This window comes from Schistocerca serialis, chromosome 11 (genome assembly GCF_023864345.2).
Source record: "Schistocerca serialis cubense isolate TAMUIC-IGC-003099 chromosome 11, iqSchSeri2.2, whole genome shotgun sequence".
NCBI classification, from domain to species: Eukaryota; Metazoa; Arthropoda; class Insecta; order Orthoptera; family Acrididae; genus Schistocerca; species Schistocerca serialis.
The window spans coordinates 200,003,110-200,024,818 of NC_064648.1; the positions used below are offsets into that span (position 1 = coordinate 200,003,110).

General features: G+C 42.0%; 1 non-coding gene across 1 annotated transcript; it reads left to right on the forward strand.

Annotated features, from left to right (window-relative positions):
• The first annotated feature begins 214 nt into the window (after nucleotides 1-214).
• Trnat-ugu (transfer RNA threonine (anticodon UGU)) lies at nucleotides 215-288 on the forward strand. Its single transcript has one exon. It is a non-coding gene; the product is annotated as a tRNA-Thr (tRNA).
• Nucleotides 289-21,709: the final 21,421 nt, after the last annotated feature.

The following is a 21,709-nucleotide window of genomic DNA, read 5'->3' on the forward strand; positions in this document are numbered from 1 at the left end:
TATAGTTAAGGCTCACCGGCCACTTGACCATCTTCCTCTTCTGTGCGAAGGCACAAACAGTGCTCGAACTCTCACGGGAATTGGCAACGCGCCTCGAGTAATGAGTATAATGGGCGGGGCCACTATGAATGTAGTGCGGGACAATACGTTGAGAATGTGGGCTTCGTGGGAGGCGTGCCAGAAATAAAGCCCTGCAGTCGCGCTATCATCTGTGTCCTCGGTGGCTCAGATGGGTAGAGCGTCTGCCGTGTAAGCAGGAGATCCCGGGTTCGAGTCCCGGTCGGGGCACACATTTTGATCCGTCCCCGTTGACGTATGTCAACGCTTGTAAGCAGCTAAGGGTGTTCATTTATATCCTGTGTTCAGGTGAAAATTTTGTGTCCCGTATTGTGAAGTGGTGCTCGGTATAAATGAGCATTTCTTTTTGTTTCGTCTATAAATATTTTAAAATACTTACGTGGTATTAGCAGTGTTGGTATCCGAAGCAGCTCAGTGTACTTACGTAGTTCTTCTATCCACTTTCCAATGTGATTGTTTGTGCTGTTTGAGACTAAATGTTTGTAAATGCAGGGCAGTTTCTACCATTAGGCAAGACTAGGTGGCTGCCTAGAGCTACAAAATTCTAGTTGTGCCAAAGGATGGGAAAAAATTAATTTCCAATCAAACTATGAAAAAATTGAGCAAATGAGGAGGAAAAAAAGTAAAAAACAGGAAAAATTAACACACTGAATTGTTTTCAAAAGTCTTTACTTTGACAAAAGTAAACACATTGCCACTACCTTCACCAAAAGTAAAGCAGCCACTAGTGCAGTGGTTCCCTACCACGGGGGTAATTACGCCTGAGAGGTAAAGTGAAATTTTCTGAGATGTAAAAAGTAAACCAATTGATTCTCTTACAGTCACAAAACTAAATTAACTTCAAAAGATTATTACTATTATCTCTATTTTATAAAACTCTAATACTGATTATATAAGTTACAAGTAATTACTTTTTCTCAATTAGTAGCATTAATGCAGTGGAGGTTGCAGGTTCCTCACATAGTCCACCCACTACACACCTATGTTGTACTTTGTCCTCTACATTGCTGACAATAAAAGTGAGGCATATACGTAACAAATGCTAAATATCTCAAGAAAAATCTTGTCAAAGTTGTAGATACTACCTGCAGTACTCCAGAAATTGCTTCATTACTCACTTTGAAACAGATAAATAGACAGCACGACACAGTAGCATGTGCATAAGGGCTATTATTATTATTATTATTATTATTATTATTGCAGTTAGAGTGGTTAGACAAAAGACTTTAACAGCTTGAAGTTGTCCAGTTTCTGCCAGTTCAGAAGTAAGGAGTTCAGCAATCAAGTGATTTATGAACAGTAATAGTAGTGCACACATCTGAACTCATTTGATTTTTAAATGGGGTTGCAGTGTGCAGGTCAAGCAACTGCCACAATGGAGAGGAGTAATGTGGGAAAAGCAGGTTTTGTAACAAATGTGTGCCCTCACTGTGGGTAGTTAGCTTTCTTTTCTGAGAAGTTGTGGGTAGCACTTGCAATGCACCATGAATTCCTTCATCATTCATTCACACACAGTAGGGGATAATGTGGGGGAGGGGAGGCACAACAGAAGGCAGGATGGGGGGGGGGGGGGGGGAGAGGAGGGGGAGGCTTCTAGCCAATGTCTGATTGCACTCAGAGGTAATGGTCTAAGAAAGGTTGGGAAGCACTAAGCTAGTGAGTACAAAATGGAAACAAACATCTCTTTTAATTCCAATTCAACGATGACTGTGAGTAACACAATGGGCTATAAGAGATCACCCATCCATAACTTAGGGCCACTGACTCCACAGAAGGGAAAGAGGAAGTGCCTTTACAGAAACACATCCGTACCTCATCGAAATTCAAACCCGCACCCGTATCAGACGAATGATCAGAAGCCAATCGCTTAGACCACTGTGTCGTAAGGGTGGCTAATAATCATTGTAGAACTCTTAGCAGAAAATGTTAAAAGGTGTCATTTATATACAGGGCTATTACAAATGATTGAAGGGATTTCATAAATTCACTGTAGCTCCATTCATTGACATATGGTCACGACACACTACAGATACGTAGAAAAACTCATAAAGTTTTGTTCGGCTGAAGCCGCACTTCAGGTTTCTGCCGCCAGAGCGCTTGAGAGCGCAGTGAGACAAAATGGCGACAGGAGTCGAGAAAGCGTATGTCGTTCTTGAAATGCACTCACATAAGTCAATCATAACAGTGCAACGACACTTCAGGACGAAGTTCAACAAAGATCCACCAACTGCTAACTCCATTCGGCAATGGTATGCGCAGTTTAAAGCTTCTGGATGCCTCTGTAAGGGGAAATCAACAGGTCGGCCTGCAGTGAGCGAAGAAACGGTTGAACGTGTGCGGGCAAGTTTCGTAGCCCGCGGAAGTCGACGAATAAAGCAAGCAGGGAGCTAAACGTACCACAGCCGACGGTTTGGAAAATCTTACGGAAAAGGCTAAAGCAAAAGCCTTACCGTTTACAATTGCTACAAGCCCTGACAGCCGATGACAAAGTCAAACGCTTTGAATTTTCGGCGCGGTTGCAACAGCTCATGCAAGAGGATGCGTTCAGTGCGAAACTTGTTTTCAGTGATGAAGCAACATTTTTTCTTAATGGTGAAGTGAACTGACACAATGTGCGAATCTGGGCGGTAGAGAATACTCACGCATTCGTGCAGCAAAGTCGCAATTCACCAAAAGTTAACGTGTTTTGTGCAATCTCACGGTTTAAAGTTTACGGCCCCTTTTTCTTCTGCGAAAAAAACGTTACAGGACATGTGTATCTGGACATGCTGGAAAATTGGCTCGTGCCACAACTGGAGACTGACAGCGCCGACTTCATCTTTCAACAGGATGGTGCTCCACCGCACTTCCATCGTGATGTTCGGAATTTCTTAATCAGGAGATTGGAAAACTGATGGATCGGTCGTGGTGGAGATCATGATCAGCAATTCATGTCATGGCCTCCAGCCTCTCCCGACTTAACCCCATGCGATTTCTTTCTGTGGGATTATGTGAAAGATTCAGTGTTTAAGCCGCCTCTAGCAAGAAACGTACCGGAACTGCGAGCTCGCATCAACGATGCTTTCGAACTCATTGGTGGGGACATGCTGCGCCGAGTGTGGGAGGAACTTGATTATCGGCTTGATGTCTGCCGAATCACTAAAGGGGCACATATCGAACATTTGTGAATGCCTAAAAAAACTTTTTGAGTTTTTGTATGTGTGTGCAAAGCATTGTGAAAATATCTCAAATAATAAAGTTATTGTAGAGCTGTGAAATCGCTTCAATCATTTGTAATAACCCTGTATTTAATCACTGTTTCAGTTATTTTGGGAAATATCAACAATTGAGTGCAAAACATAAGAAATTGAGAATATTTGTTGTCCTCAGTCAGTTTTAAAGGAATTGAGGACAAAACATGAAAACTGAGGAGTGTCCCCAGAAAATGGTGACACCTGGTCACCTTGGTTTAATGGTTAAAAGCATATTAGGGAATTTGAATTATTGGAGGGGGGGGGGGGGGGGGGGGGGATAGCAAGGACACCAATCACAGTAAAAAAGAGGGAGCATAATTTTTCAATCCTTGCCTAGGGCAGTAAAACACCTAGAAGTAAATTGTGAAGCTATAGAAGCTCATTGAAGACATCACTCTTAAGGTGTCAGATTCTGCTGGAATTGAGTCAGATCTTAAGAAAAATGCTAGAACTGAAACCCATAAAGGAAATAAAAGGGCACAAAATAAAATTAAAAATCTGGATTAGTATTTTTATAATAGTGACATCTCGAACATAGCAAGGTAAAGTAACTGCAGCAGAACTAGCTAATGTGTTTCACACTGTAAAACATAACCACAGTTACACCAGCACGAGTTGTTCAAATGATTAACTCATATTTTTGGGGATGCCAGTGTTGCTAATAGTGTTTCGTTTGGAAGAACAGAGGGAGAAAGTTTGGTTTAAGGTATATTGGCTACAAAATCAGTAAAAGATGTTGTGACTTAACTTTTCTAAAACGTTTCTCTTCAGTTGCAAGCAGTAAAGGTTATCGTAAAATGTTTCCTCACCGTGCAAGGTACTTCACAGTTACAAGTGGTGCACAAAACAAGTTGCTGGACTTTTATGAAAGTGCTAATGAAACCACGAGTTTAATTAATGTGTATGTCATTAAGGTAGTTAATGAAAATGGCCTGCCTTTAGACAAGATTACTGCAAATATTGCAGGCAACAGTACTGTTAATTACTGTAACTGAAATTGTTTTTAAACTTCTTCGTGATGCACACTGCAGAATTTTGAAGTCAAACTGCTCAGCTCGTATTGTTCATAATGTAGTTAGGCATGCAACTGATTGCCTTGATATAGACATAGAAAATGTTATTCTGAAAATACATAGTTATTTTTCCTGTCCACAAAGTGCTGAAAACATGTGAAGAAATATTTTGAGTTTGTAGATGTTGAATGGCTGGAGATATTGAGATGTGTTAAAACTCTCTGGCTGTCTTTAGAACATGCAGTAGAAAGATAAAGCCATAACTGATCTGTCATCAAAAGCTACTTCAAATTGCTGGGAGAGGACTGTTCCAAAGTTCAGAAGAAGTATTTTGGTCCCTAGGATGAACTTAAGGCTATATTGCTAGAAATCAGTTTACTATTCTTCAGCAGTATAGCTAAAATTTCTGTTCCATGCATCGAGATTTTATAAAGAGACACTATTTTTGAGGTTGAACCTTTGAACAAACTGTGCTTACTGAAGAGGAAACAGGAACAAAGGAAAGATCAGTTCTTCAGAATAGATGTTAAGAATGTCCTCAAAGCTCTGTCTTCTTCAGAAAGAACCAAACTGGAGAGAAGTTTTATTCAGTTCTACCATGAGTCAGGGACTGATGACCTCCAATGTTATGTCCCATAGTGCTCAGAGCCATCCATCACAAGCCCTTAAACTACCTTCAAAAATTGTACGATTTCATGGAGAATGTTGCAGCAAAGTTGCAATTATTTGGTTCAATCAGAAGCATATATTTTTATTCCCTGGAACCTGCAGTGAAATCCCTTCAGTTAACTGAAATAACTAATATGGATAAACTGTATGAGGATTATTGTCTTGTTGGGAACATTCCTGCCAGTATTTTGGAGAGTACAGAAGATGCATCAAACAAGTGGTTGTCATCAGTAATTGCTAGTCATCAAGGACAACAGAAATTATTAGAATTAGAAAAACTTGTCTTTTGTAATGAATGTTCCTGGCTGAAATGAATTTGTTGAACACATTTTCTCCTTAGTGTCTAACAAGTGGTCAGGCAGTAGAAACTGTTTAGTAGATGTGACTAAAAGTGAACTACTAATTACTATAAACATGAACATGTCTCGGAGAGAATTCCATTGAACAATAAAGTTAGTCATGTAGTTTTACAGTCGGCTAGATCAAATGTGAAGTATAGATGGAGAAAATAAGGTAGTTCCATTAATGTTTTTTTTTTTATTTCCCTTCTTCTGCACATTTTGTCTTACCTAATGCATTGTACTGCATGTACTGTTAAGATGGTGTTAGTTTCTTTTACAAATTTCAGTAATTATCTTATTCTATTAATGAAACTAATTGCAATGTAACTGAAATTGGTACATAATGTTTGATTTCCAAGTATTTATTAACTGCCTCTTATTTTTGTGAAAAGTGTTATAATTTTGGGTGAATGTCCCTTATTTCTTATATCAAAAAGTGGCAACCCTAGTCATACATCAGTTTTCACCACAATAAGTTCTGAGCTCTTAGGGGCTGAGAGTGTTGTTGTATCTGTAAAGCACACATTGTGGGGAATTTTTCTCTACACATAGAATGATTGTATTTTATCAAGAACAACTGAATTTAGCATTTATGATTAATCTGAGAATGCCAGAAGGAGTGAAAATTGCGTAACTATTGTATTGGCTGGGTAACTACTATCCGATGGCACAAGCAGCATCTACTTGGAGGGGAGCAGGTGCATGCTGCTTGTTGTCAGTGGTGGAGCACGCAAAATTTCACCAATTTGCTACAATATTAAAAAAATAAACAGATTGTGTTTCCTGTTTGTTGTCACGATAGGCATGACAGTGTTGTTGTGATACTAGCTGTACGTATTGCACTGGTATCAAGCATGTTGTTTACACATTCACGATATCCTCTGTTCTTTCATCAATGCATTATGTCCTAGATCTTTCACTCTCCCCCTGAGCACCACACATAACTTTTCCTGACTAACAAACATGTAAAGCAAAAAAATTCATTGCAAACATCACACCCACAGATTACTCTTTTCTCACACTTTTATATTTTGTTTTCTCCTACAATCACTTTTTCTGTCACAACCTATGGGCTTTTAACTAACGAGGGTAGTAATTGTAGCTGAACTGAATATATTAGTACTGCTTATATATATGAACTGTTTAAATACACTCATGCTCATAAATTAAGAATAATTGCAGAATGTGGTGCCACACAACGTGGCACTAATAGCATAGACACGCACGACACAGATTTGTAAGTCCACGGTATTGGTGATAAGTTGAGAAAACCGTCCCAAAACACATGTGCTACAAAACGCCACTGTTTCCTGTGCTTGTACCCCAACATCAGTATGGGATATGATCACCATGCAGATGTACACAGGCTGGAAAACGGGTTGGAATACTCTGGATCAGGTGGTCAAGCAGCTGCTGGGGTTTAGCCTCCCATTCTTGCACCAGAGCCTGTCAGAGCTCCTGATGTCCTAGGGGTTTGAAGATGTGCAGAGCATCCCAGACGTGCTGGATGGGGTTTAGGTCTGGAGAACAGGCGGGCCACTCCATTCGCCTGATATCTTCTGTTTCAAAGTACTCCTCCACGATGACAGCTCGGTGGGGCCGTGCGTTATCATCCATCAGGAGGAAGGTGGGACCCACTGCCCCCTGAAAAGGCAGACATACTGGTGCAAAATGACATCCTGATACCCCTGACCTGTTACAGTTCCTCTGTCAAAGACATGCAGGGGTGTACGTGTACCAATCATAATCCCACCCCACCCTTCACCATCAAACCACGACCTCCATACAGGTCCCTTTAGAGGACATTAAGGGGTTGATATCTGGTTCCTAGTTCACGCCAGATGAAGACCCAGTGAGAATCACTGTTCAGACTATCCCTGGACTTGGCTGTGAACATAACCTGGGACCACTGTTCCAATGACCATGTACTGTATTCTTGACACCAGGCTTTACGGGCTCTCCTCTGACCAGGGGTCAATGGAATGCATCTTGCAGGTCTCCAGGCGAATAAAGCGTGTCTGTTCAGTCGTCTGTAGACTGTGTGTCTGGACACAACTGTTCCAGTGGCTGCGGTAAGGTCCCGAGCGAGGCTACCTGCAGTACTCCATCTGCGGGCACTGATGGTGAGATATCGGTCTGCTTGCGGTGTTGTACACTGTGGACGTCCCGTACTGTAGCTCCTGGACACGTTTCCTGTCTGCTGGAATCGTTGCCATTATCTCGAGATCTCACTTTGTGGCACACGGAGGGCCCGTGCTACGACCTGCTGTGTTTGACAGCCTCCAGTCGCCCTAGTATTCTACCCCTCATAACGTCATCAGTACGTGTTCTTTGCGCCAAATTCAACACACAGTCACCATTAGCACGTCTGAAAACGACTGCACACTTATTCGCTGCACCGTACTCAGACATGTGACGACTGCAGGTCAAATGCACTGCATTTTCATACCCCGACATGATTTAAACCCACAAACCACCCATCAGAGCGTTGTATCACTATGCATCAGCATTATCCTTAATTTATGAGCTTGAGTGTATATTTAATTTGCATAAATAATAGTTCAGCATTGTGAGGAGTAAAATAAAATGAAAGTGGTATATATACAGTAGTGACAATAAGTATTTTGACAAACAGATTTTCATAAGAAAAACAAATTACTCAAATAAAATCCTTATAAGAGTATGTCACTTGATTAACAGTAGTAACCGCAATAATGTCACACAATGAATATTGTGTTCCAAAACTGGTAATATCACAGATGGTCTTACAAAATTACTGTAGTTTGGCAAAAGTAATGTTACAGCTTAAAAGACTTGTGGAACTTTAATATGTGTATGTAGCCATTAGTACTCAGTTGCATAACTTTTTGCCTTAATTACAGCCACATAGCGTGACAGCATGGAGTTAACGAGAGCAGTCAAATGATGCAGGGTAATTTTCTGCCCTTCTTTAAACAAAGATTGCAGTAATTAGTTGCAGGTGCAGAATTTTTGTCGCCTCAGCCCTCGATCGTGTTGATCCCACAGGTTTTACGATCGGGCTGAGATGTGGGCTTTGGCGAGGCCACTTAAGCGTCCTTCTCAAATGGCTTTGACATGAGCAGAGGGGTGCTTCAGATCGTTGTCATGCTGAAATTGGGTGAATTGGGAATAATAGATGTCCAATCACATAACTATACACAACTACCATTTACCCCTGTGTTAGATCCTTGGTTAGCGATTGTTTACCCTGATTGGCAATATTCGGTTTTTCGTTCCCGTTATCTCCATTCTAGTACTGTAGTAAAGATCAATAAAGTGGAAACGAGTAAGCCCTTTCCTTATTTTTCATTATGTATGACTGGACATCTGTATGACTTAATAACAGTGTAAATAGCAGTAAGTACAACATTTGTTGCATTGTAATGAATAATTGTCGCAGTTACAAGCAACATAGCGTCAACTTCATTTTGCAATTTCTTCGGATGGATGTATTGCAATGCAACCAATGCCATTCTTTCTGTGAGTTTTCATTTATTGGCAAAAATAATACAAGGTGCCCATTTAGAAAACAAAAGCTTACATTCAGACCAACGAAACTCAGTTTTCAATATCTACTGTAGTTTGTTGTTCCATAGATATCTGAGCTGAAATGTTTAAGTGGACCGCCCTGTATGTACACACACACACACACACACACACACACACACACACACACACACACATCTGTAACGAGTGTTTTATCTTCTCTTATGGGCCACTCGGCAGGAAATATTCCAAGAACTGAAAGAGGCATCAACTGGCTTCTAATTACAGACGGTGATCCCCCACCCCTCCAGGCCTTCCCTTTTAGGTTTAAGTTTGGAGTAGGTCTACCTAACTCCTTGAGTCTCACTTTTTACTCCAAAGATCTGCTGGAAGAAAGCATTGTTAGCAGCTCACCTACAGAACTCGCCATGTTGCTTGCACAATATTTTACACACACACTGTTCTGCAACTAGCAATCTGGTGCTGTGAGCAACATAGTGTCCATAGTGCCGTAAGGGACGATTTCACATCAAGGCATGCTCAGTCGAAGACAGACAGCTGTATTCCTTCTCGAGTCAACTGTAACGCAATTGACCATAGTTCCAGCACTTGAGACTGGTTTCTATACAGTGTGTTACAAAAAGGTACGGCCGAACTTTCAGGAAACATTCCTCACACACAAATAAAGAAAAGATGTTAGGTGGACATGTGTCAGGAAACGCTTAATTTCCATGTTAAAACTCATTTTAGTTTCGTCAGTATGTACTGTACTTCCTCGATTCATCGGCAGTTGGCCCAATTGAAGGAAGGTAATGTTGACTTCGGTGCTTGCGTTGACATGCGACTCATTGCTCTACAGTACTAGCATCGACCACATCAGTACGTAGCATCGACAGGTTAGTGTCCATCACGAATGTGGTTTTGCAGTCAGTGCAATGTTTACAAATGCGGAGTCGGCAGATGCCTATTTGATGTATGGATTAGCACGGGGCAATAGCCGTGGCGCGGTACTTTTGTATCGACACAGATTTCCAGAACGAAGGTGTGCCGACAGGAAGACATTCGAAGCAATTGACCGGCGTCTTAGGGAGCACGGAACATTCCAGCCTATGATTCGCGACTGGGGAAGACCTAGAATGACGAGGACACCTGCAATGGACAAGGCAATTCTTCGTGCAGTTGACGATAACCCTAATGTCAGCGTCAGAGAAGTTGCTGCTGTACAAGGTAACGTCGACCATGTCACTGTATGGAGAGTGCTACGGGAGAACCAGTTGTTTCCATACCGTGTACAGCGTGTGCAGGCACTATCAGCAGCTACCGAGCGAGGTGGCGCAGTGGTTAGCACACTGGACTCGCATTCGGGAGGACGACGGTTCAATCCCGTCTCCAGCCATCCTGACTTAGGTTTTCCGTGATTTCCCTAAATCGCTTCAGGCAAATGCCGGGATGGTTCCTTTGAAAGGGCACGGCCGATTTCCTTCCCAATCCTTCCCTAACCCGAGCATGAGCTCCGTCTCTAATGACCTCGTTGTCGACGGGACGTTAAACACTAACCACCACCACCACTATCAGCAGCTGATTGGCCTCCACGGGTACACTTTTGCGAATGGTTCATCCGACAATGTGTCAATCCTCATTTCAGTGCAGATGTTCTCTTTATGGACGATGCTTCATTCCAACGTGATCAAATTGTAAATTTTGACAATCGACTTGTGTGGGTTGACGAGAATTCGCACGCAATTGGCAATCACGTCATCAAGACAGATTTTCTGTGAACGTTTGGGCAGGCATTGTTGGTGATGTCTCGATTAGGCCCCATGTTCTTCCACCTATGCTCAATGGAGCACGTTATCACGATTTCATACGGGATACTCTACCTGTGCTGCTAGAACATGTGCCTTTACAAGTACGACACAACATGTGGTTCATGCACGATCGAGCTCCTGCACATTTCAGTCGAAGTGTTCGTACGCTTCTCAACAACAGATTCGGTGACCGACGGATTGGTAGAGGCGGACCAATTCCGTGGCCTCCACGCTCTCCTGACCTAAACCCTCTAGACTTTCATTTATGGGGGCATTTGAAAGCTCTTCTATACACAACCCCGGTACCAAATGTAGAGACTCTTCATGCTCGTATTGTGGACAGCTGTGATACAATACGCCATTCTCCAGGGCTGCATCAGCGCATCAGGGATTCCGTGCGACGGAGGGTGGATGCACGTATTCTCGCTAACGGAGGACATTTTGAACATTTCCTGTAACAAAGTGTTTGAAGTCACGCTGGTATGTTCTGTTGCTGTGTGTTTCCATTCCATGATTAATGTGATTTGAAGAGAAGTAATAAAATGAGCTCCAACATGGAAAGTAAGTGTTTCCGGACGCACGTCCACATAACATATTTTCTTTCTTTGTGTGTGAGGAATGTTTCCTGAAAGTTTGGCCGTACCTTTTTGCAACACCCTGTATATTGTGGAGAGTGTTACAAAACATGTTTTTGTCCACTTTATGTGCATACCAGCTTGCATTCAAAGAGAAATATCGTAATTTAAGTGTGTTGTTCAGTGTGCTCTACCACATTAGCACAAAATACAATGAGCTACAAGTTTATATAAGTGCAATCAACAATGTAACACAGGAATCGGCTTAATTGTTCAGGGAACTACCCGACAGAATAGGAGTGACCCATGAGGAAACTCTTCAGTTAATATTTGAAAGCACATGGATTACTGCTAAGATTATCGAATTCTTGTGGTAACTTATTGAAAATGGATGCAGCAGAATACTGCACGCGTTTCTGCACAAGAACCGAGGAGGTGCGATTCACGCGCAGACTGGATTTATGCCTAGTATTAAGTAAGTGAAAGCTGCTAATTCTAGGAAATAAGCTGACATTATTAACAAGAAACAACAGTGAAGAATATATATACTGAGAGGCCAATGCCAGAATACCCAGACTAATGAACAGAGATCGACAAGAGGTTCACGAACTTACACCACTTAATGCCCGAACCACCCCATTTCTGAACCAAAAGTACTCTTTGACAATGAGAATAGTTATCCCAGAATATAACACCATATATCATAAGTAAATGAAAATAAGCAAAGTAGAAATTCACAGTGGGACCCACCTCCTCTTCCTCAAAAATCACCCTCTCCAAACCTTCCAGGAATTTCTGACTTCCAGCCTTGCCTCTCAATCCTTCTTAAAAAACTTAATCCTACTCCCAACATCACCACTGCTGAAGCCCAGGCCATCCGTGATCTGAAGGCTGACCGATCCATCGTCATCCTTCCGGCGGACAAGGGTTCCATGACCGTGGTACTTGATCGTCGGGAGTATGTGGCTGAGGGACTGCGTCCACTTTCAGACAACACCACATACAAAGTTTGCCAAGGTAATCCCATTCCTGACGTCCAGCTGGAGCTTCAAGGAATCCTCAGAACCTTAGGCCCCCTACAAAACCTTTCACCTGACTCCATCAACCTCCTGACCCCACCGAAACCCCGCACCCCTACCTTCTAACTTCTTCCTAAAATTCACAAACCCGATCACCCCGGCCGCCCCATTGTAGCTGGTTACCAAGCCCCCACAGAACGTATCTCTGCCTACGTAGATCAACACCTTCAACCCATTACATGCAGTCTCCCATCCTTCATCAAAGACGCCAACCACTTTCTCGAACGCCGGGAATCCCTACACAATCTGTTACCCCCGGAAACCATCCTTGTAACCATTGATGCCACTTCCTTATACACAAATATCCCGCACGTCTAGGGCCTCGCTGCGATGGAGCACTTCCTTTCACGCCGATCACCTGCCACCCTACCTAAAACCTCTTTCCTCATTACCTTAGCCAGCTTCATCCTGACCCACAACTTCTTCACTTTTGAAGGCCAGACATACCAACAATTAAAGGGAACAGCCACGGGTACCAGGATGGCCGCCTCGTACGCCAACCTATTCGTGGGTCGCTTAGAGGAAGCCTTCTTGGTTACCCAGGCCTGCCGACCCAAAGTTTGGTACAGATTTATTGATGACATCTTCATGATCTGGACTCACAGTGAAGAAGAACTCCAGAATTTCCTCTCCTACCTCAACTCCTTTGGTTCCATCAGATTCACCTGGTCGTACTCGAAATCCCATGCCACTTTCCTTTATGTTGACCTCCACCTGTCCAATGGCCAGCTTCACACGTCCGTCCACATCAAACCCACCAACAAGCAACAGTACCTCCATTATGATAGCTGCCACCCATTCCACATCAAACGGTCCCTTCCCTACAGCCTAGGTCTGCGTGGCAAACAAATCTGCTCCAGTCCAGAATCCCTGAACCATTACACCAACAACCTGACAACAGCTTTCGCATCCCGCAACTACCCTCCCGACCTGGTACAGAAGCAAATAACCAGAGCCACTTCCTCATCCACTCAAACCCAGAACCTCCCACAGAAGAACCACAAAGTGCCCCACTTGTGACAGGATACTTTCCGGGACTGGATCAGACTCTGAATGTGGCTCTCCAGCACGGATACGACTTCCTCAAATCCTGCCCTGAAATGAGATACATCCTTCATGAAATCCTCCCCACTCCACCAAGAGTGTCTTTCCACCGTCCACCTAACCTTCGTAACCTGTTAGTTCATCCCTATGAAATCCCCAAACCACCTTCCCTACCCTCTGGCTCCTACCCTTGTAACCGCCCCCGGTGTAAAACCTGTCCCATGCACGCTCCCACCACCACCTACTCCAGTCCTGTAACCTGGAAGGCTACACGATCAAAGGCAGAGCCACGTGTGAAAGCACGCACGTGATTTACCAACTGACCTGTCTACACTGTGAAGCCTTCTATGTGGGAATGACCAGCAACAAACTGTCCATTCGCATGAATGGACACAGGCAGACAGTGTTTGTTGGTAATGAGGATCACCCTGTGGCTAAACATGCCTCGGTGCACGGCCAGCATGTCTTGGCACAGTGTTACACCGTCCGGGTTATCTGGATACTTCCCGCTAAGACCAACCTATCCGAACTCCGGAGATGGGAACTTGCTCTTCAATATATCCTATCTTCCCGTAATCCACCAGGCCTCAATCTCCGCTAATTTCAAGTTGCCACCACTCATACCTCACCTGTCATTCCACAACATCTTTGCCTCTGCACTTCCACCTCGACTGACATCTCTGCCCAAACTCTTTGCCTCTGTATATGTCTGCTTGTGTCTGTATATGTGTGGATGGATATGTGTGTGTGCGCGAGTGTATACCCGTCCTTTTTTCCCCCTAAGGTAAGTGTTTCCGCTCCCGGGATTGGAATGACTCCTTACCCGCTCCCTTAATACCCACATCCTTTCGTCTTTCCCTCTCCTTCCCTCTTTCCTGACGAAGCAACCGTTGGTTGCGAAAGCTAGAATTTTGTGTGTATGTTTGTGTGTCTATCGACGTGCCAGCGCTTTCGTTTGGTAAGTCACATCATGTTTGTTTTATATATATATATATATATATATATATATATATATATATATATATATATATATATGATATCAATATAATGGAAGGAAACATTCCACGTGGGAAAAATTATATATAAAAACAAAGATGAGGTGACTTACCGAACAAAAGCGCTGGCAGGTCGATAGACACACAAACAAACACAAACACACACACAAAATTCAAGCTTCCGCAACAAACTGTTGCCTCATCAGGAAAGAGGGAAGGAGAGGGGAAGACGAAAGGAAGTGGGTTTTAAGGGAGAGGGTAAGGAGTCATTCCAATCCCGGGAGCGGAAAGACTTACCTTAGGGGGAAAAAAGGACAGGTATACACTCGCACACACGCACATATCCATCCACACATACAGACACAAGCAGACATATTTAAAGACCAATATGTCTGCTTGTGTCTGTATGTGTGGATGGATATGTGCGTGTGTGCGAGTGTATACCTGTCCTTTTTTCCCCCTAAGGTAAGTCTTTCCGCTCCCGGGATTGGAATGACTCCTTACCCTCTCCCTTAAAACCCACTTCCTTTCGTCTTCCCCTCTCCTTCCCTCTTTCCTGATGAGGCAACAGTTTGTTGCGAAAGCTTGAATTTTGTGTGTGTGTTTGTGTTTGTTTGTGTGTCTATCGACCTGCCAGCGCTTTTGTTCGGTAAGTCACCTCATCTTTGTTTTTATATATAATATATATATATATATATATATATATATATATATATATATATATATATATATATATATACACACACACACACACACACACACACACACACAATACAATGAAGAAAATTTCACTGCAGAGTATATATATATCACACACATGCGGACAAAAGATTCTAACAAAATACCTAAGTTTCATGCACAGCATTAACCAAACACTACTGGCTCCTTCGACACAAGACGCGATTTAGCATCATATATGAAACTGTTACAATCACAGAGACTGGGTTACAATAAATAAGCTTTGCATGACATCAAATGAAGCCGAATTTCTTAAGGCTGCAGATTACTTTTCGTGTCAAACTATGACTGACTTAAGATACTGTTCATACAATAAAAATGGCAGCATTAAGACTCTGAACAGGGTCCTAAACATGGGCTTTTAATGACAGTTTGCTATCTATTTGAATAATAGAAATCTGAACTGTCCAGTTTCACTAATATATATATATATATATATATATATAAACATTCCACGTGGGAAAAAATATACCTAAAAACAAAGATGATTTGACTTACCAAACGAAAGCGCTGGCACGTCGATACACACACTGCTTGTGCCTGTATATGTGTGGATGGATATGTGTGTGTGTGCGAGTGTATACCCGTCCTTTTTTTCCCCTAAGGTAAGTCTTTCCGCTCCCGGGATTGGAATGACTCCTTACCCTCTCCCTTAAAACCCACTTCCTTTCGTCTTTCCCTCTTCTTCCCTCTTTCCTGACGAAGCAACCGTTTGTTGCGAAAGCTTGAATTTTGTGTGTATGTTTGTGTTTGTTTGTGTGTCTATCGACCTGCCAGCGCTTTTGTTTGGTAAGTCTCATCATCTTTGTTTTTTATATATGAACCATGAACCATGGACCTTGCCGTTGGTGGGGAGGCTTGCGTGCCTCAGCGATACAGATAGCCGTACCGTAGGTGCAACCACAATGGAGGGGTATCTGTTGAGAGGCCAGACAAACGTGTGGTTCCTGAAGAGGGGCAGCAGCCTTTTCAGTAGTTGCAAGGGCAACAGTCTGGATGATTGACTGATCTGGCCTTGTAACAATAACCAAAACGGCCTTACTGTGCTGGTACTGCGAACGGCTGAAAGCAAGGGGAAACTACAGCCGTAATTTTTCCCGAGGGCATGCAGCTTTACTGTATGATTACATGATGATGGCGTCCTCTTGGGTAAAATATTCCGGAGGTAAAATAGTCCCCCATTCGGATCTCCGGGCGGGGACTACTCAAGAGGATGTCGTTATCAGGAGAAAGAAAACTGGCGTTCTACGGATCGGAGCGTGGAATGTCAGATCCCTTAATCGGGCAGGTAGGTTAGAAAATTTAAAAAGGGAAATGGATAGGTTGAAGTTAGATATAGTGGGAATTAGTGAAGTTCGGTGGCAGGAGGAACAAGACTTCTGGTCAGGTGACTACAGGGTTATAAACACAAAATCAAATAGGGGTAATGCAGGAGTAGGTTTAATAATGAATAGGAAAATAGGAATGCGGGTAAGCTACTACAAACAGCATAGTGAACGCATTATTGTGGCCAAGATAGATACGAAGCCCACGCCTACTACAGTAGTACAAGTTTATATGCCAACTAGCTCTGCAGATGACGAAGAAATTGAAGAAATGTATGATGAAATAAAAGAAATTATTCAGATTGTGAAGGGAGACGAAAATTTAATAGTCATGGGTGACTGGAATTCGAGTGTAGGAAAAGGGAGAGAAGGAAACATAGTAGGTGAATATGGATTGGGGGACAGAAATGAAAGAGGAAGCCGCCTGGTCGAATTTTGCACAGAGCACAACATAATCATAACTAACACTTGGTTTAAGAATCATGAAAGAAGGTTGTATACATGGAAGAACCCTGGAGATACTAAAAGGTATCAGATAGATTATATAATGGTAAGACAGAGATTTAGGAACCAGGTTTTAAATTGTAAGACATTTCCAGGGGCAGATGTGGACTCTGACCACAATCTATTGGTTATGACCTGTAGATTAAAACTGAAGAAACTGCAAAAAGGTGGGAATTTAAGGAGATGGGACCTGGATAAAGTAAAAGAACTAGAGGTTGTACAGAGATTCAGGGAGAGCATAAGGGAGCAATTGACAGGAATGGGGGAAATAAATACAGTAGAAGAAGAATGGGTAGCTTTGAGGGATGAAGTAGTGAAGGCAGCAGAGGATCAAGTAGGTAAAAAGACGAGGGCTAGTAGAAATCCTTGGGTAACAGAAGAAATATTGAATTTAATTGATGAAAGGAGAAAATATAAAAATGCAGTAAGTGAAACAGGCAAAAAGGAATACAAACGTCTCAAAAATGAGATCGACAGGAAGTGCAAAATGGCTAAGCAGGGATGGCTAGAGGACAAATGTAAGGATGTAGAGGCCTATCTCACTAGGGGTAAGATAGATACCGCCTACAGGAAAATTAAAGAGACCTTTGGAGATAAGAGAACGACTTGTATGAATATCAAGAGCTCAGATGGAAACCCAGTTCTAAGCAAAGAAGGGAAAGCAGAAAGGTGGAAGGAGTATATAGAGGGTCTATACAAGGGCGATGTACTTGAGGACAATATTATGGAAATGGAAGAGGATGTAGATGAAGATGAAATGGGAGATATGATACTGCGTGAAGAGTTTGACAGAGCACTGAAAGACCTGAGTCGAAACAAGGCCCCCAGAGTAGACAATATTCCATTGGAACTACTGACGGCCGTGGGAGAGCCAGTCCTGACAAAACTCTACCATCTGGTGAGCAAGATGTATGAAACAGGCGAAATACCCTCAGACTTCAAGAAGAATATAATAATTCCAATCCCAAAGAAAGCAGGTGTTGACAGATGTGAAAATTACCGAACTATCAGCTTAATAAGTCACAGCTGCAAAATACTAACACGAATTCTTTACAGACGAATGGAAAAACTAGTAGAAGCCAACCTTGGGGAAGATCAGTTTGGATTCCGTAGAAACACTGGAACACGTGAGGCAATACTGACCTTACGACTTATCTTAGAAGAAAGATTAAGGAAAGGCAAACCTACGTTTCTAGCATTTGTAGACTTAGAGAAAGCTTTTGACAATGTTGACTGGAATACTCTCTTTCAAATTCTAAAGGTGGCAGGGGTAAAATACAGGGAGCGAAAGGCTATTTACAATTTGTACAGAAACCAGATGGCAGTTATAAGAGTCGAGGGACATGAAAGGGAAGCAGTGGTTGGGAAGGGAGTAAGACAGGGTTGTAGCCTCTCCCCGATGTTGTTCAATCTGTATATTGAGCAAGCAGTAAAGGAAACAAAAGAAAAATTCGGAGTAGGTATTAAAATTCATGGAGAAGAAATAAAAACTTTGAGGTTCGCCGATGACATTGTAATTCTGTCAGAGACAGCAAAGGACTTGGAAGAGCAGTTGAATGGAATGGACAGTGTCTTGAAAGGAGGATATAAGATGAACATCAACAAAAGCAAAACAAGGATAATAGAATGTAGTCTAATTATGTTGGGTGATGCTGAGGGAATTAGATTAGGAAATGAGGCACTTAAAGTAGTAAAGGAGTTTTGCTATTTGGGGAGCAAAATAACTGATGATGGTCGAAGTAGAGAGGATATAAAATGTAGGCTGGCAATGGCAAGGAAAGCATTTCTGAAGAAGAGAAATTTGTTAACATCCAGTATAGATTTAAGTGTCAGGAAGTCATTTCTGAAAGTATTCGTATGGAGTGTAGCCATGTATGGAAGTGAAACATGGACGATAAATAGTTTGGACAAGAAGAGAATAGAAGCTTTCGAAATGTGGTGCTACAGAAGAATGCTGAAGATTAGATGGGTAGATCACATAACTAATGAGGAAGTATTGAATAGGATTGGGGAGAAGAGAAGTTTGTGGCACAACTTGACCAGAAGAAGGGATCGGTTGGTAGGACATGTTCTGAGGCATCAAGGAATCACCAATTTAGTATTGGAGGGCAGCGTGGAGGGTAAAAATCGTAGATGCAGACCAAGAGATGAATACGCTAAGCAGATTCAGAAGGATGTAGGTTGCAGTAGGTACTGGGAGATGAAAAAGCTTGCACAGGATAGAGTAGCATGGAGAGCTGCATCAAACCAGTCTCAGGACTGAAGACCACAACAACAACAACATATATATATAGAGGGAAACATTCCACGTAGGAAAAATATATCTAAAAACAAAGATGGTGTGACTTACCAAATGAAAGTGCTGGCAGGTCGACAGACACACAAACATACACACAAAATTCAAGCTTTCGCAACAAACTGTTGCCTCATCAGGAAAGAGGGAAGGAGAGGGAAAGACGAAAGGAAGTGGGTTTTAAGGGAGAGGGTAAGGAGTCATTCCAATCCCGGGAGCAGAAAGACTTACCTTAGGGGGAAAAAAGGACGGGTATACACTCGCACACACACACGTATCCATCCACACATATACAGACACAAGCATCTTTCCTGACGAGGCAACAGTTTGTTGCAAAAGCTTGAATTTTGTGTGTATGTTTGTGTGTCTGTCGACCTGCCAGCACTTTCATTTGGTAAGTCACATCATCTTTGTTTTTATATATGTGTGTGTGTGTGTGTGTGTGTGTGTGTGTGTGTGTGTGTGTGTGTGTGTGTGTGTCAAATAAAAGGTTCATACCCAAAATAATCTGGGATCCTGGCACATCACAAAAGGAGGCTGGATGAGGAGGTGGAAATAAACTGGCCAACTGATGTGGCAGATTGGCAACAGCAAACGGTTCACTGACTGGAGCAAACCAGCTCCCACACATGAAGTGTCAACTATCAAGTAATTTTAATCAGACAGTAGAGTATTTATTCTTTAACTAATCGGTTTTGGCTGTTACACTATCATCAGATACTAAGATAAATATGTGCGGTTTTGAATTTTCAGGGATTAAAGTTTTTAAACTAGTTGCAGCCAAAGATTCTAAAGTGACTGTCAAAGTTGACAGTTATTTAAATTCCACACAAAACTAAAGTAAGAACAATTATTTCAGTGAAAATGTGAAGTTAAACTGTTTATATTAGACAAAATGTGACGCACTTAGTTAAATCAGCTACATGACAAATTACATAGAAGAAAAATAAATTAAGCGAAATATAGTAAATTTTGGTGACATGTTTCAAGGGTGTGACTGAAATAGATAATATCCTCTTAACACTAACAAGAAAAGGTTACCACAGGTGGGATGAATTTTTTGAAACCACCAACATGGTGATGTGTATGATTGGGTCCCCGGTATCACACTGCAGCTGTTTGCCCTAGTGGGTCCTCGTAATCGATGAAAAAAGTTTTCATAATTTTGTGTACTACTCAAGAGCTTGAAAAATAGGAACTTTGCACATAAGAGGCATAGCATAATGGTTGAAGTACATTTCTGCTGTCTGTCAGGTTGTGGATTAAAGTATGGGATGCTTTGAAATTTTTTAATCTCTATTGAATTGACTTTACTCATTATTTTTGTTTAATTGGTTAAAACATTTCTAATTCTTTGTCACGTCATTTTAACAATAGTTTTCAACTTTGATGTGCTCTCATTGTTTCTTCATTTCATGCTGTTTTTCATTTGGAATCTATGTGCATATGAAAAATATGAATTTATTTTCACTTATTTTTCATAATGTTTAAAGATTTCAAAATGCTGATTTATCCATTATAACAAAAGACAAAGTAATCTCTCTTATAATTGACTGTGCAATGGTGTCAAAAATTTATTTTTTTGTTACAGGGTGTACATTTCTTTTGATGGTGATCGCCATAAAAATATTAAAAAAAAGAAAACCTTGATTCACTGTGGACGATAGGTCTTGCATCTAGGTTTATTGCAGGGGTATGAGCCATGAGGTAAGGAGTTGGGAACAGGGGTCATGTAAGGATGGATGAGTATATTGTGTAGGTTCAGTGGACGGCATAATACCACTGTGGAGGGTTAGGGAGAATAATGGGCAGGACATTTCTCATTTCAGGGCACGACAAAAGGTAGTCAAAACACTGGCGGAGAATGTAATTCAGTTGCTCCAGTCCTGGGTGATACTGAGTTACGAGGGGAATGCTTTTCTGTGGCCAGATGGTGGGACTTTGGGAGGTGGTGGGAGACTGGAAAGATAAGCCAGAGTAGCACAGGACCACTGTAAAATTGTGGGGCCAGTGAGACCACCGTAACAAATAATGTAAAATATTGGGTATATAAGTGGCAGGAGTAATTTACCAAGAAGTCTCCATGTACCTGTTTCCAGTAGCTGAGGTCATCAGTGGTGTCTAAGGGAACTGTCTGATCATTAAGTACCAAATTTTGGCAAATAGCCATATGTTTAATTTCTATTATTTCAAGATGCTTCATTTTCCTCGCTTTATGGTTGTAGCTGAACATATTTTATATAACTTATTCGATGAACTCTTACATCACTTGTATAACGCAGTTACGTGTTTTGTGTCCTCAGCTGAGGGTCTCCCTTGATATTTGTCAGGATTACAGTGGGCATTAGGCACACGAGGTACAGAAGAAAGCGAATACAGAGTCACTTCCATCGCCAATTCATTTCCGTAAGTACGGTATAATAACTCACTCACTACACCGACCCACTGTAACTGCGTGTGATGTCCTACCACAAATAAATATGGGTTTGTCGACACTCCACTGTGAG